The following is a 13,597-nucleotide window of genomic DNA, read 5'->3' on the forward strand; positions in this document are numbered from 1 at the left end:
AGGGCTTATAAACCAGCCTGAAGTCTCTCTGCAGATATCACGGCAACATCTCATCCTTCACCCAGATCTGAAGGCACGTGCAGATCTGAAAGCACGTGCAACTTTGAGCCCCTCAATGAAGCTGTCATCGTGGCTCCAGCTGGCAACTGGAGCCCCTGCACAACTGAGTATTAGGAGGTTTTTCTGAGCTCCATTCACCTTTTCCCAGTAAACAGTGTTTCAGTTTAAGGAAGAGTAGCACAGCCATGAGAGGGCTACAATACTACTGATGCCGGAGGGCGGCCAGAGGACACAACATCTGGACCTTGTGAGTGTGTATATACATGCTGCCAAACAGTATCTCTCCACTGGGGTCATAAATCTGTCTGAAATCCCATTCACCTAGGCTTTCTCCTGCTCACAGCTAAACCTTACAGATATCTGACTAATCGACCACGACACATTTGAAAATGAGGCGAAAAAGAGAGAGGTAACAGAAAAGAACAAAAGGAAAACAAGACAAATGTTTCCTTAAAAGCCAAACAAAGGATGGAATCACAGATAAGCTGAGAAAAAGTGAGAGACACTTCATGAATTTACAAAATATGCACAGGGGATCAGTTACACCTGCTCGAATGACAGAGTAAAGGAAGTAAAGGAAATGACATCACATCTGGGAAAAGAATAAAGCGTCCGCATCAAGATCAGGGCAAATATTTTAAAGACTAAATCATAAAAATACTGAATTCAGTCTAATAACAATAAAGAAGGAATGCCCAAGAAGGATAAAAAGAAAGGATGAAAGAATTGTTGGCAGTGATAATGCAATTCAAACTGAAGTGACAGCAGGCAGGGTTTACACTGAGGTTAAACACTTTACAGGCAACAGGAAAGTGCCAGTCAGCAGTCTGGCCAATTATGCTTTTATGGGTCTATTAAATATCCTCTCTCAATATAAACAAATGAAGATCATTCCATCTCCTTCTGTCCTTCTCCCTCAGCTATTTAACTTTTGAACTTGAGCAGACGGTGTGCACATCTGTGTCACTCACCGAGAATGTTGATTCACCCACCAGGATGAATATCAGGTGTCTGTATGCACATATGGGAACTATCACAATCTCTCCATCCCTCTATTTCACAGCCCCTCTTTCTGTTCAGTTTTTCAATGTTCTCTATATCAGCTCAATGGGAGTGTATTCAACAATGAGCGCCAGCAGTCAAGAATTTAATTTAATGTACTGGAAGAATAAGTACTCATTTCATCCTGTCTTATAACAGTGTGTTGACACTGTCCAGTCTGATAATGTGGGCTTAAAGTTGGTAGGTGTCAATCATCTGCTGCTGCTCAGCTTCCTCAAATTAAAAAAAAGGGATCTTACGTGTACTCTATATTAAATAATATTTGAAAATTTTGGAAAATCCTATCATTAACTGCCTTACAAGATTTACAGTATTGTACAAACGTCTTGGACCACCCCTAATTTCATTAAATTGTGCTAAGAAAATGGGAAATGGGTGCAGAGATTTAATAAAACATGCAAAAATACATGGAAATACAGTTTACAAGGCCAAAACTATTTGTACAATTGTAACAAGCTTAAAGGTTAGTATTTGGTCTGACCACATTTATCACGTATTCTTGTAACTTTCTGCATTGGCAGTGTGTTTGGGATCATTATCATGCTGAAAATGAAGCTGTTGCCAATCAGCCGTTTTCTATGGTACTGTATGATGGATCAAAACCTGACAGTACTTTTTGATGTTTATAATTTCATCAGTTTTAACAAGATTTCAATCACCAGCCACAACTCACGACAGAGCCTCCAGCTGACTTTGGATGCCGACTGTCGTACCTCTTTCCTGCCCTCCTCCGTACCAATTGATGATAGTTTAAACCAAAACTATGACATTTGGATTCATTGCTCCACAAGACACGTCGTTGCTGATTTTCACTCCAGTTCTTGTGTAATTTGGCATACCTCAGCCTTTTCTTCCCATTTCCCTTCCTTAAGATTGGCTTCTTGATGAGCCTGATACATCTGTCAGGTCTTTGCTGCATTGTTTACTATTTTTTAAGGACAAGACTTTCAGATAAGGTTATTTCTGCTGTAGAAAGTTTTGTCTTCCTTTCACTTCTTCTTCTGTCCTCCATTTGCCCAGTTTCCTCCTATCTGTTTAGGATACACTGCACGCAATGCTAAGATAGAACAAGTTTTTGGTTAATAGTCTTTGGAAATCGCTGGTGCAAAAATATTTTATGCCTGTCAAACTGTGTTATTGTTGATATTTTCTGCTAGTAACAAAGCGCCTAAAGATACAATTCAAAATCGGGTCTTTCTTAACTTGTCTGTTATTTATAGATTATTCATCCTGATTCATCCTTTGAGTTAGGTCCCTTTGTTATGCTTGAATTATTCATAGGTTAGGGTTAGTTAAATACCAGGTTTGGACAGAAAATGAGTGCTAAAGCAATCAATGTAAAAAAAAGAAAAACTTTTAAAGACCGTTAGAAAGCCTGGAAAACAATTGCTCAATACCACTGTAGAAATTACAAGAACATTTACTTCTTGAATCAAAATATCAGGAAAAGAGGAGTGCGTCAAAGGCTTTTGCAAAGTAGTGTATTTAACATGGTACAACTCTGACTAAAGGTAACAAAATCCACCTGCCAGAACCATAACGTACACTCATTCATTTGTTTTAATAGTTTATAAATGATGTAAAAATGACGTACAAAGCCAGATCAGCTTCTCTATTGCCAGCACTGCATCACATGATTGCAGCTGCAACCTGCTCCTCATTTTCTTTCCCCAAAGAATTGGCCTTCTTTTATTTTTATTTCCACTCCTCTAATCAATAACTCCTTGCCTCGTCGCTTTCATCACCCTTAAAACAGACTCCCTCTCAGTCTTTTCATCTGTGGCTAATTAGTCTTTTAGCGATTGCTCGGTTTTCATCATCCTTTTCTGCCTTCACGGGCCATTTAACTTGTGTTTTAGGTCGGGATTTGCTGTCTTAAATGTAACTCGGACTCCACAGAAGCTTCTACTAGAAATAGGACAGAGGGGGAGGTAAGACGAAGAAGAGAGTTGGGGTGGGTCGGGGGGTGGGTGGAAGATGGTAATCAAACCAGCCGTTTTATGCTTTCATTTCCTCTGCCGCCTACCGCCGCTTTTTCTCTGTTAATTGGAACCATACTATTTTTTTTTTTTTGTTCAATTCTCCAAAGTCAGGAAGACACAGTCCCTTTTCTTATTTTTGCACACTGCCTTTTCTGCTGTCTCCCTTCCTGAAAATGAAAATTAATGTGCAGGGTCAGCAGGTGGACAACAGTGTAAATCCAGCTGTAACAGCATAAATCCATAATATGACCCCATTTCCATGTAATTGAAATGTTTCCTGAATTCACAATGCATATAGAATTTTTTTGGTGTTGACACTATTGTGATTAAAACAACTCGCATCTATTTTAGAGCCTTGCAGACTGATCAGCGTCAAAGAACCAAAACAATCCTGCTTGCTGTCAATCTTTAATGCTCGTGGGTTCACATTTTGATCCTAAAATTCTTACACACAGTGGGCCAGATTATTTTCCAACAATAAAATGCAGCTACAGAGCTTACTAATAGCATTAACTTTTACAATTTACCACACAGACATCCTTATTTTTTCGTTTTTGACTTGCCTACAGTCAATTTTTCCGCCTGTCTCATTTCCCCTGTGTCAGCAAATGAAATGTCCCGCTCAAGATGAACTGAGATGTGAGCCAACACGACAATGAGCACAGCTAAGGGGCCACGTCTACTCTGCAGACAACAGGCAAGGCCTGCAGCCCCTGGGGAGGTTCTACACACTGGACTTTCCCCAAGTTTACATATATATATCTATATATAGATAAATATATAGATATATAAATAGCATCCAGCTACAATGGAATATACAGAAGTCTTTTCTTTAAGCCAGATGTTTAGATTTTCTTCTCCCTTTTAAATGCATCCACTTTTACTTTCTAATAGATGAGAAAGTGTGGAGAGCTTAAGAGAGAGATGAGTAGAAATGGGAAATGAATCATGAGGAAAAGGCACATAGTCCACCTTTACACTGGAAACATCAATCTTAGGGGGATCAAAGACGTGTTTTCTCAGTTTCATCCTACACATGCCCCACATTCTGAATATACATCATATGTCCTAGAGTTCCTTCAATGTGAGATAGCAGGTGCAATGCTGCGATGCATGTTGTTTTTAGTTTTGCTTTTTTTGCTTTTCGTTTCAGGAAAAAGAAAATAAATCATAGAGACTAAATGGCACTGAAGGAGGAATTTTGGCCTGCTCTTCTTTACAATATTGCTTCAGTTCTTTGAGGTCGGTGGGCATTTATTTCTCTTAAGGTCCCGCCACAGCATTTCAGTCGGGTTGAGGTCTGAACTTTCACTGAGCCATTGCAGCACCTTGATTCCTTTATTTTTCAGTTATTCTGTAGTCGATTTATTGCTGTGTTTCGGCTCATCGTCTTGTTGCATGACCAAAAATTAGCCCAAGCTTTAGTTGGTATGACGTGGTTGTGCTGATAAGCTGTGTTTGGCTTTAACCAAACATAATGCTGTGCATTATAATCAAATATTTCCACTTTGGTCTTGTCTGTTCAAGGAAAACTGCTTCAGACGTCTATTGGTTTACTCAAAAGCAACTTCACAAATGAATGAATAAAGTACTCTGATTCTGATGTTTCTGAACATGCTAACTGAGGACTGTAGTGTCTGAAATGTAGCATTGCATTACATGGTCTGACCTTGATATGCATTTGCTGGGACACTGGAAGATTGGTAACTGTCCTCAATGCTTCCATTTGTTAACAATCTTTTTTGCTGTAGAACAATAGATTTTAAATTATTTGGAAACGTCTTACCTCCTCAACATTGTATTAACTACCACCAAACTGCCAAAAACTTGTGGTTTTGTAGAGGTGCTCACATTTACTGATGATCAATTAATTGAATGCATTTCATTAGCAATACTTCTACTACTGCTTACCATCTTAATTCCTATGGAAGCAGTAAAGGTATACTTTTCACAGGAATCCACAGAGTCCTGTTAAAACTTCACATGTAATCTAAGATTCATTTACTCAAAATATTTAAGGCACTGAACTTATTTAATTGCTTATTTTAGACCACTGCAAACCCGGAGATCACAGCTGCCTAAACATGGGTGACTGATGGATTAAGCATACTCTCACAGCATCTAGAAAAGGGATCAGTTAAATTCTATCTAAGATAATAGAGTTGTATAATAAAGCCATGAATCATACACTAGAATGTCATAAAAATCTATCAGAAGCTCAACTCCAAGGCAGCTTTAGATTTAGATTGTGATTTTTGGTCTGGGCTATGTGAACAAATCACTTTATCTGCCGAAGAAATTAAACACTTAAGTGGTGCAAAAACTGTATATATGAGCCAGGCTGCTAATTGGGGCATTTGGCCACTGCTAGAAATCCAGCAGCCAACAGCACCAGCCTTCGCTATGCTCACCACTTTCCAGGACAACATACTGGACCCAATCGCACCACTCTGACGATACCAACAGTGTGCCTACTAGCAGGGGCCTCCCTCTGGGAAAACCATCCAAAGTCACAGAAGTTTTCCTTGGCTCAGCACACCATACAGACTTAGCTGGTTCCTGGAACTATCTTGATTAACGGGACCAGTAAATTCCCCAAATCAGTCTTTCAGTCCAAAAGAAGCAAAATCCAGCCAGAGGAGATTTCAAGTGTATGTTTGGTGATCTCCAGGGTTTTTGATGGTTATTGTGGTTAAGGTTCAAGCAATGACTATTACAGAGATGCACTTAGTGGCTCAGTCTTTTAAATCCAACCAGAGATTCATGGGTCAGGATAGGGCACAAATGACAGAGGGAGGAATGATCTTGCTGATGACAGCAAGAACTGCCAACACTCGGGGTGATGAGAATCTGCACGCCAGACCTGAGCCACAATAACAAAGAGACAATTCTTTTGTTTTCTTTTTTTTTTCATGTGCAAAAAAATAGAAGAGCGTTTCTGACTGAGCCGGAGCCTACACAATTAATCATGCCAACACTGTTGAAGACCCCACGAGGCTGCTCAGTCTTTGTAGCCTGACCCAGCCCTTTAGTGCCTGTTGTCATTTATGGCTCTTTCATAGCTGCGACGGATACAGTTGGCTGGCTGCACTCCCTCTCTGAAACCACATCATAGAGGCTTCACATCTTCAAAGTATACCCCCATGCCTTTGCATAGAAGCATGAGTTGCGAGCGCTGAGAGTCAATCGAGAGGCACACGTGTGCAAAGCATGTCATTTTCACGTCCGTGTCATTATACTCCAGGAATCCTTTACCCTGTGTAAATACTGGAGGCTGTTCCTTTAATTGCTTCCGTTCCAAAATGATTGTTTATATTCAGTAATTAAAGTTAGGTATTGGAGCTTTCCTGTATTGATTTCAAAGACCTGTGAAATTATTGATATTACGGGAAAAAAAGATCACAATAAATATGAGAACAAGTAGTTTAATGGGATTATAATGGCCACAGCAGGTGCTAGCCTAAAGGGACAATGAGATGAGGCAAGTGTATAAAATCCCAACCAGGCTTATATCTTTCAAAAACTGGATTTAATTTCAATGGCTATTGCCCAAGTGTTGACCTCTTGCACACTGCATGTGAAACACCCAAGCATGGGGAAGCTGAGTGACACACTGATTAATTACCTCGTCTTTGCTATGCTAACAAACAGCTCATTCTCCTCTCCCAATTACAACATGCCTTCTAACACTCAGCAGCTTCACTCCAGGAAAATTTCCATTTAGCTCTTGCATGAAACCACAAATTGCAGCAGAACCTGTTGTCTTATGAGACTCAATTAGTAAAAGATGACCCAGGCTTGCTTTTGTTGGAAAAGGATGTAGCATTTAAAAGACTTGTGTGAGCCAGAATTTCAGCCCCCGCCGCCACCACCCTCCTCTCTCCATGCTCAATAGTTTCCACTGTTAAGAACTCATTACATACTTTGGCCTTGGAGAGGAAAAACATTTAGCACCTATGCAGGTATGCACACCTGTGTCCAATGCTCAGAATCAGTGTAATAGCACTGGAATAGAGGCCATTCTGCATGTGCATCCCCTTGGAGATTAAGGTGAATATTTTGGGAAATTTTTCAATACTGAACATCTAAATCTTTATTTTTTTTGCAAAAATACCACTGCTATGTGGTTTAAAGCAAGAATTTTATTGATGCTAACAGCAGAAACCTCTGCCCAACAGTACAAAACCATCTCAAAGCAATCCTTTTTGAATTAAAACACAAGTTGCAAGTCCTCTGGGGCTTGTGCTGAATAGCTATAGTTAAGTTTATGCAATACGGAAAACAGCCTAAAAATGTGCACAGAGATGTCACAGTCTCACATGCCACCCGCTGAAACATTGTTAAAAAAACAGCTGCCCCTTCATGGCAATGACGATCCCCAGTGGCTGTAGCCTTGCCCAGCAGGAACATGTGCCCTGCTGCACCACAAAAACTGCTTTGGAGCAACTGAAGGAACACATCAAAGAGACAATCACAGTCTCCAAACAACCCATATCCACCATCCACTGAAGCATCCGAGGGGATGTGCCATGCAGGTCACGACTGATCCACAGAGACCCCACCCTACCGCTCAAAAAACCCAAAAGACCTGCTGCCAGTGATCAAGTTGAGCCTGTTTTAAGAGCTCCTGTATACATTATTACAAAGGTGGTTTTAAAGCTGCTGCAAATGATGTATAACACTTACATTTTCCCATTTGGATTCCACCAGTGATTTATTGGTATGATATGACACATTTTAGTAAAACAACACTATTATTCAGCTTGATCTATACTGTTATTTTGCCAATTATCTGCAATTATACAATAATGACATAATCACTGCATAAACTGTTTATCTTTTTCACAATATAATGAGTTTGACATTCCTTATTGCAGAACTTTATATATCGAAGTCTTAAAGGAGCTTTGTATATTCAATATAACATGGGAAATTGTTGAAATAATTTTAGTTACATTACTGTTTATCATGTAAATCACATTGTAGTGATTACATAGCTAATGAAATGAATTCAAGTGCTTTCCACTTGAATTATGTGATTAAAGATATCATAGAGAGAAAACACAGGCTGTATTTTTTATGTGAAATATCGCCACCATTTCGTCAAACTAAGATCAACAAGCCTAGTTTTGGACAGAGCCCACGCTGTTCTTTATTTCCTGAGGGCACTCTGAGGCTGGCCTCAGATGTCTTTCAGTTCCTGCTCTCTCCTTCTACAGTGGAGGTCTACTGCACAGCATATGGATGCAAGTCTCATCACAATCTGACAGGTCAGCTTCTGCTTATGCTGTTTGGCATTTCACAGGCTCTCCAGATGTGGTGATTTCTATTGTAGATGTCATTGAATGCATACAGCAATACATCTTTCATGCACTCCTCGTGGAGCCCGAAGGAGGTCCAAAGAGAACCCACTCCACACAAGGAAAGTGCAACCCAAATAATAACTAATCCTCAGGTCAATTCACACGCAGCATCACACACCTGCTCATTCACATCACATTCTGCTGCTCTACCTCCAAAGCAGACTTCTCCCTTCTCCTGTAATTCCTCCAGGAGCAGCATGCTTTTTCCAATTTTAAACAGAACACAGAAAAAAAAAAAATCTGTATTTTTTAAATGCATCATATAAGTAAAACAGCAAAATAGGCAATTAAGGTCATGCTGAAAACTAAAGCAGAGATAATGAGGGCAAACTGAGGTGAAGTAAAATTGGAGCTTATAAGATCCTGAAACAGCGCTGATGTCGGTTCATTATATTTTTCTATCCCATTTAAAAATAATGATGAAGCGACCGATTCCCATGTGAACTGATCCCTGTTTTCCAACTCTTTCTTCTTAGCCTGCCCTCAAATCAAAGAAAACGCAGATTCAGAGAAAAAATGACAGACAAGCTAAAAAAGAAGCCAATTCCCATGGCGGTGGATCCATTATCTCAGGATGCGGCAGGGGAAAAAAAGACAAGGAAAAAAAAAGAGCTAATCATCAACTATTTTTGGCTCCAGGTGTGACCCACATGTGTGCACAGAGTCTTCATTACTTGGAAAATGGGAGTCTCAGAGCAGCCAGCACACTAATGGGGCCTCCGCTCCACAAACAACACACACATGTGAGCAAAGGGCTTCGGTGCTGCCAGCTGGCATCCACTCTTTTACCCCCTGTCCTCTGAAAAACACACCCACAAACACAAATCTGGATTGTTAATGGAGCTAACACCCCCTCAAACCTTTGGCCCCGCTACTCCCCCCAACCCCTCATGCTTTGAGACATCACGTAGCTTACAAAGAGTCAATGCGCATAGAGAAGAGACTGTAGGTCACAAACTAAGCACTGGTAAAGTAATCATAACTGAGACGTTTTCCATCCAATTCTGCTAATAGAACAGCCACATTTTCTGCCACTGTTTAGCTGAGCTGCCTGGATAGAAAAACTCCTCATTAGGAAAGAGTCTCCTCAGTTTCCCTGAAAGTAACTAAGACTGGCAGCGGGGCGGCAGCCAGTAACACAGGGAGCAGAGATTGAGAGAGAAAAGGAAAGAAAGAGGAAAACGGGGGAGGGGGCACAACATCTGGGCTGAGTTAACCACTGGCCATTACAAGGTCCTGAACTCAGCAGGGTCTGATGGAGAAAAGATACAAGCACAAAATACTGTGCATGATACTGATTGAGGAGGACGGTGAGTATTCACATAAAGACAAACCACAGGAGTAGGACAGAAACATCACATGGAATTATGTGTGCACCAGCGACAAAATACGACAGCCCCTAGGAGGTCAAAGGTTGGATCAGCCTACTAACAGGCAGCTTGACTTTGGCAGATTGTAACATATAACAACTGTATAGAGTCTTGAATCTGTAGCATAACTTATACAAACAGTGAAGATGTGTTGCGATAAAGAAAATAAAACTAATGTACGTATAACAGTCTTCACTGGCATTACATGTAAAATGTGAATATTTGTTCAACCGCACCACTGTGTGCAGTCTGCTGCACACTTACTGAAAAAGAGGATGTTCTGAAGACGCTGTGGGAAGGTAAACAGGAATATTTCTGATATGGCACGTTTATATTCAGGATGAGAAATTGATGTTGAAAACATTTAGCACTAAAAAGCTGTTTAACAGCACATGAAAGCCTGTCCCTTAAATCGTTTTAAACATTTTTTTCCCTCCACAAATTGCCCGGTTCCAGCCATGTTCAGATATACTGGTATATAGACAAATACTTTTTAAAACACAGAAGCATTTTTGGCTCAGTTTAAAGTTAAATTATGCTGTTTGTGTAGCTGGAATTCGGAGCTCAGCTTTGAGTAAGCCCGTGACATATTCTTGGAATAAGTTCCGGTTCTTTAAAGACATTATATTTCACATTTCACAACGTTGCCTCCATATCCCTGTGGTGTTAGTATTAGACATTCTCCGAACTCTAAACAAGCTTCATTCTGCGGGAAGTGAAACTTCATTCTCTGGCAAGCACGGATCTTCTGCAATCAGAAATAACTTGTTGGTAGAATACTGAACAGTTATGAAACTATGAGAGTTTGTATTGACACTAGATGCATATTTTAATACTCCATTGAATATTAACGAGAGGTTTGGCTTTAAATTAAGCCTCCACAGCCGGGGACTTGAGGAAATTGCTTCAATCAAAGTCAATATTTCTATTATATTTTGAGGCAGATTAAAATTTTATAAGATCACATAGTTGTATATCGGCAAATATTGTTAATAAAAAAATATTTTTTTGTCAGGGATCCTCCTTCTCTTCTTTTGGCTACTCAACAAGTCACCTGCCTCCGTCTTACCTCGTCCCGAGTATCCTCCTCTATCACTCCTCTGCAGGTCCCCTTTCACTAAATCCATGAATCTCCTGTGTTCAACATCCTTTCTCCAGTATATGCACTATCGCTTCTCTGCACATGTCCAACACATCTCAACCTTGCCTCTTTCTGTCTCCACAAATCTCAACCTGAATGTTCGCTCCGATATACTAACTTCTAATCTTGTCACCTGTCTCCTACTCACTCACATACATTTATTCTATCATGTTTCTACTAACTCCTCTCCAGCCTCTAAAACAAGTGATATCATATTTATTTAACAGTAAACATAGGATTTCCTTTATAATCGTGTCAGCTCCTGCTTCCAAGGTCAAACATGAACTATGAAACTCAACTTCGAACAGCCAAGTGTTCTTATGGTAAATGGACTGGTTTTTATATAGAGATTTTCCTCTCTACCTGAGCACTCAGCGCTTTATACAACATGCCTCATTCAATCATTCACACCCACTCATATAAGCACTTTCTTCTACCTAACATTCACATACATTTCGACAGATGTGTCACAGGACAACATCTTGCCCAAGGATATTTAGCATTCAGACTGGAGGAGCCAGCGATCAAACCACCAACTTTCCAGTTAGTAGATGACCTGAGCACCAGCCGCCTCTCTTATCAAAAGCATACAACAAAAACTAATTGAACTTGGAAGTGCAATTGTCTTCTTAAATTCAATTTGGAAAATTAAAGCCAATACATAGAAAAGAAGTAGCACAGTGGTGTAGTGCTTAGGACTGTCACCTTACAGTAAGAAAGCCAGCTGGGGGCCCCTTTGTGTTGGAGTTTGCATGTTGTCCCTGTGCCTGTGTGGGTACTCCCCAGGTACAACTGCTTCCTCCCGCAGTCCAAAGACATGCATGTTAGGTTCTAAATTGACCATAGTGTTAGTATGTGATAGACTAGCGATCTGTCCAGGGTTCACCCAGCGTCTCGATCAATAACAGGCTCCAGCTCCCCACGACCCTGAACTGGATATTTTGTTAAGAAAATGAATCAACGGATGGACGAACATATGAAATGCTGACTGCACATTTTGCATCAAGTCACTGCACTGCAGTATCTTTCTGCATGTGTTCACACTAATGAACTATAACAACACAGATTTCATAATTTGATATCAGCTGATTGTTGCAGTCCTTCCATAATAACGGTTGATCCAAAATCCACATATCACAAAGATTAAATCTATGGGAATAAAATGTACTAGAGTGAGTTAATTTCACCTCAACCGCTCTTTCTTATGCACGGAGTTGCACAAGAAATGAAGCATCAAATAAACCAAATGCAGAGGCACAAACACCAAAATTAAGTCCATCCATTTCACATCACGTCTCTGAGTGTTTCTCCTTCATGGCTGTCCCTTTGGGTCGACATCAGTGATACAAACTAAACTATTCTGCAGCAGTCAAAGAGCTTCTTTGTGCTGCCTGCCAGAGTCCACACACAATCTAAGCTCATCATGCCTGCCTGTAGTTTATTCAGCCTGTAATGAGTAATCTGAGAGTGATCGCACATTTTCCAAACACACACACACACACACACACATATGCGCTCTTATTTTTTCACAATTATAAGAATTCAAAGAAACGCAGATAAGACGGACATCCAAGTGTAGTTTATTATGCCTGTAATTATAAATACAAGAACGGCTAACACAGAGTTCATTCCGTGTAATTTATAGCGGGATATAAAAGATGCTATAGCACTGAAACCACTTTGCTTTTCCTTGGCCCTGCCCAGTGTTCCCTCCTCAAGTCCAAACCCACGGCAGCCCATGGTCCTCTCTAATTTCACCCCAAGCAGCAGAAGCTCGAGCTGAAAAAGAGTAATGTGGCCCCCAAGTCCAGCAAACTATTCCCTTTTCCTGTCTCCCTCCTCTTCCAGCGACCACAGATCGACAGCTCTACGGCCAGCACTGGCCCAAAACTATGAGGGGTATTTTCAGCACTGTAATTTAAAAGACACATGGTATACACACAGGCACAAAGTCAAATACAGAACCACACACTCAGCAAATACACAGCCATTGGGGATAGATCAAAAGACAAGAGAGTGGAGAGGAGACAGAGATGCCCACAAAGACACGTGGCCCATTAGGATCAGGTCAGTGTGCCCTGAGTGCCGAGTTTGAGGAGTCTTGTACTGAGTAGCTCAGTACAGGAAAACAGGGTGGAGGCCCAGCAACAAAGAGATGTGAAAGAAACTCATCTGTAAACAGGAGGCCAGTATTGGGATGTTATGGCAGGGAGGGTAGAACCAAGAATAGCAAAGAGATTTAAAAAAAAAATGTTTGTTTGGTACTTGATGATTCACCACTTTGCTATGGTCATGCTGTGTGTCATTTAATTCTGGAGAGAAATCCAAAGATTCAGTTGATTTTGATATATGTTACCATTTTAAAGGCTTTACGACACAAACGAGACGGCTTAACTAGGATATGTTATATGCCCAGTGAATGTGTGGTTAACAGATTTTTGCTTTAAATCATATAATGTTCTTCGGATGACATTAGTTGGCGGTTGATGTACTATTTAAAAATCTATTTGTAACTCTTAAACCCAAACGTATGTTGAAGGATATCTAGAAGTTTATCAAAAAGCCCCTTTACTTGGAAAAAAATAAAAGATGTCCAGAGGAAAAACGAAAAAATTTAAT

The 13,597-nt window shown here is 40.3% G+C and overlaps 1 protein-coding gene across 1 annotated transcript in view; it reads right to left on the reverse strand.

Annotated features, from left to right (window-relative positions):
• The window catches only part of coro7 (coronin 7), a 117,253-nt gene that overhangs the window by 89,786 nt on the left and 13,870 nt on the right, over window positions 1-13,597 (reverse strand). The gene's annotated exons all lie outside the window — the stretch shown is intronic.

This window comes from Maylandia zebra, linkage group LG4 (assembly GCF_041146795.1).
Source record: "Maylandia zebra isolate NMK-2024a linkage group LG4, Mzebra_GT3a, whole genome shotgun sequence".
In the NCBI taxonomy this organism is placed as follows: domain Eukaryota; kingdom Metazoa; phylum Chordata; class Actinopteri; order Cichliformes; family Cichlidae; genus Maylandia; species Maylandia zebra.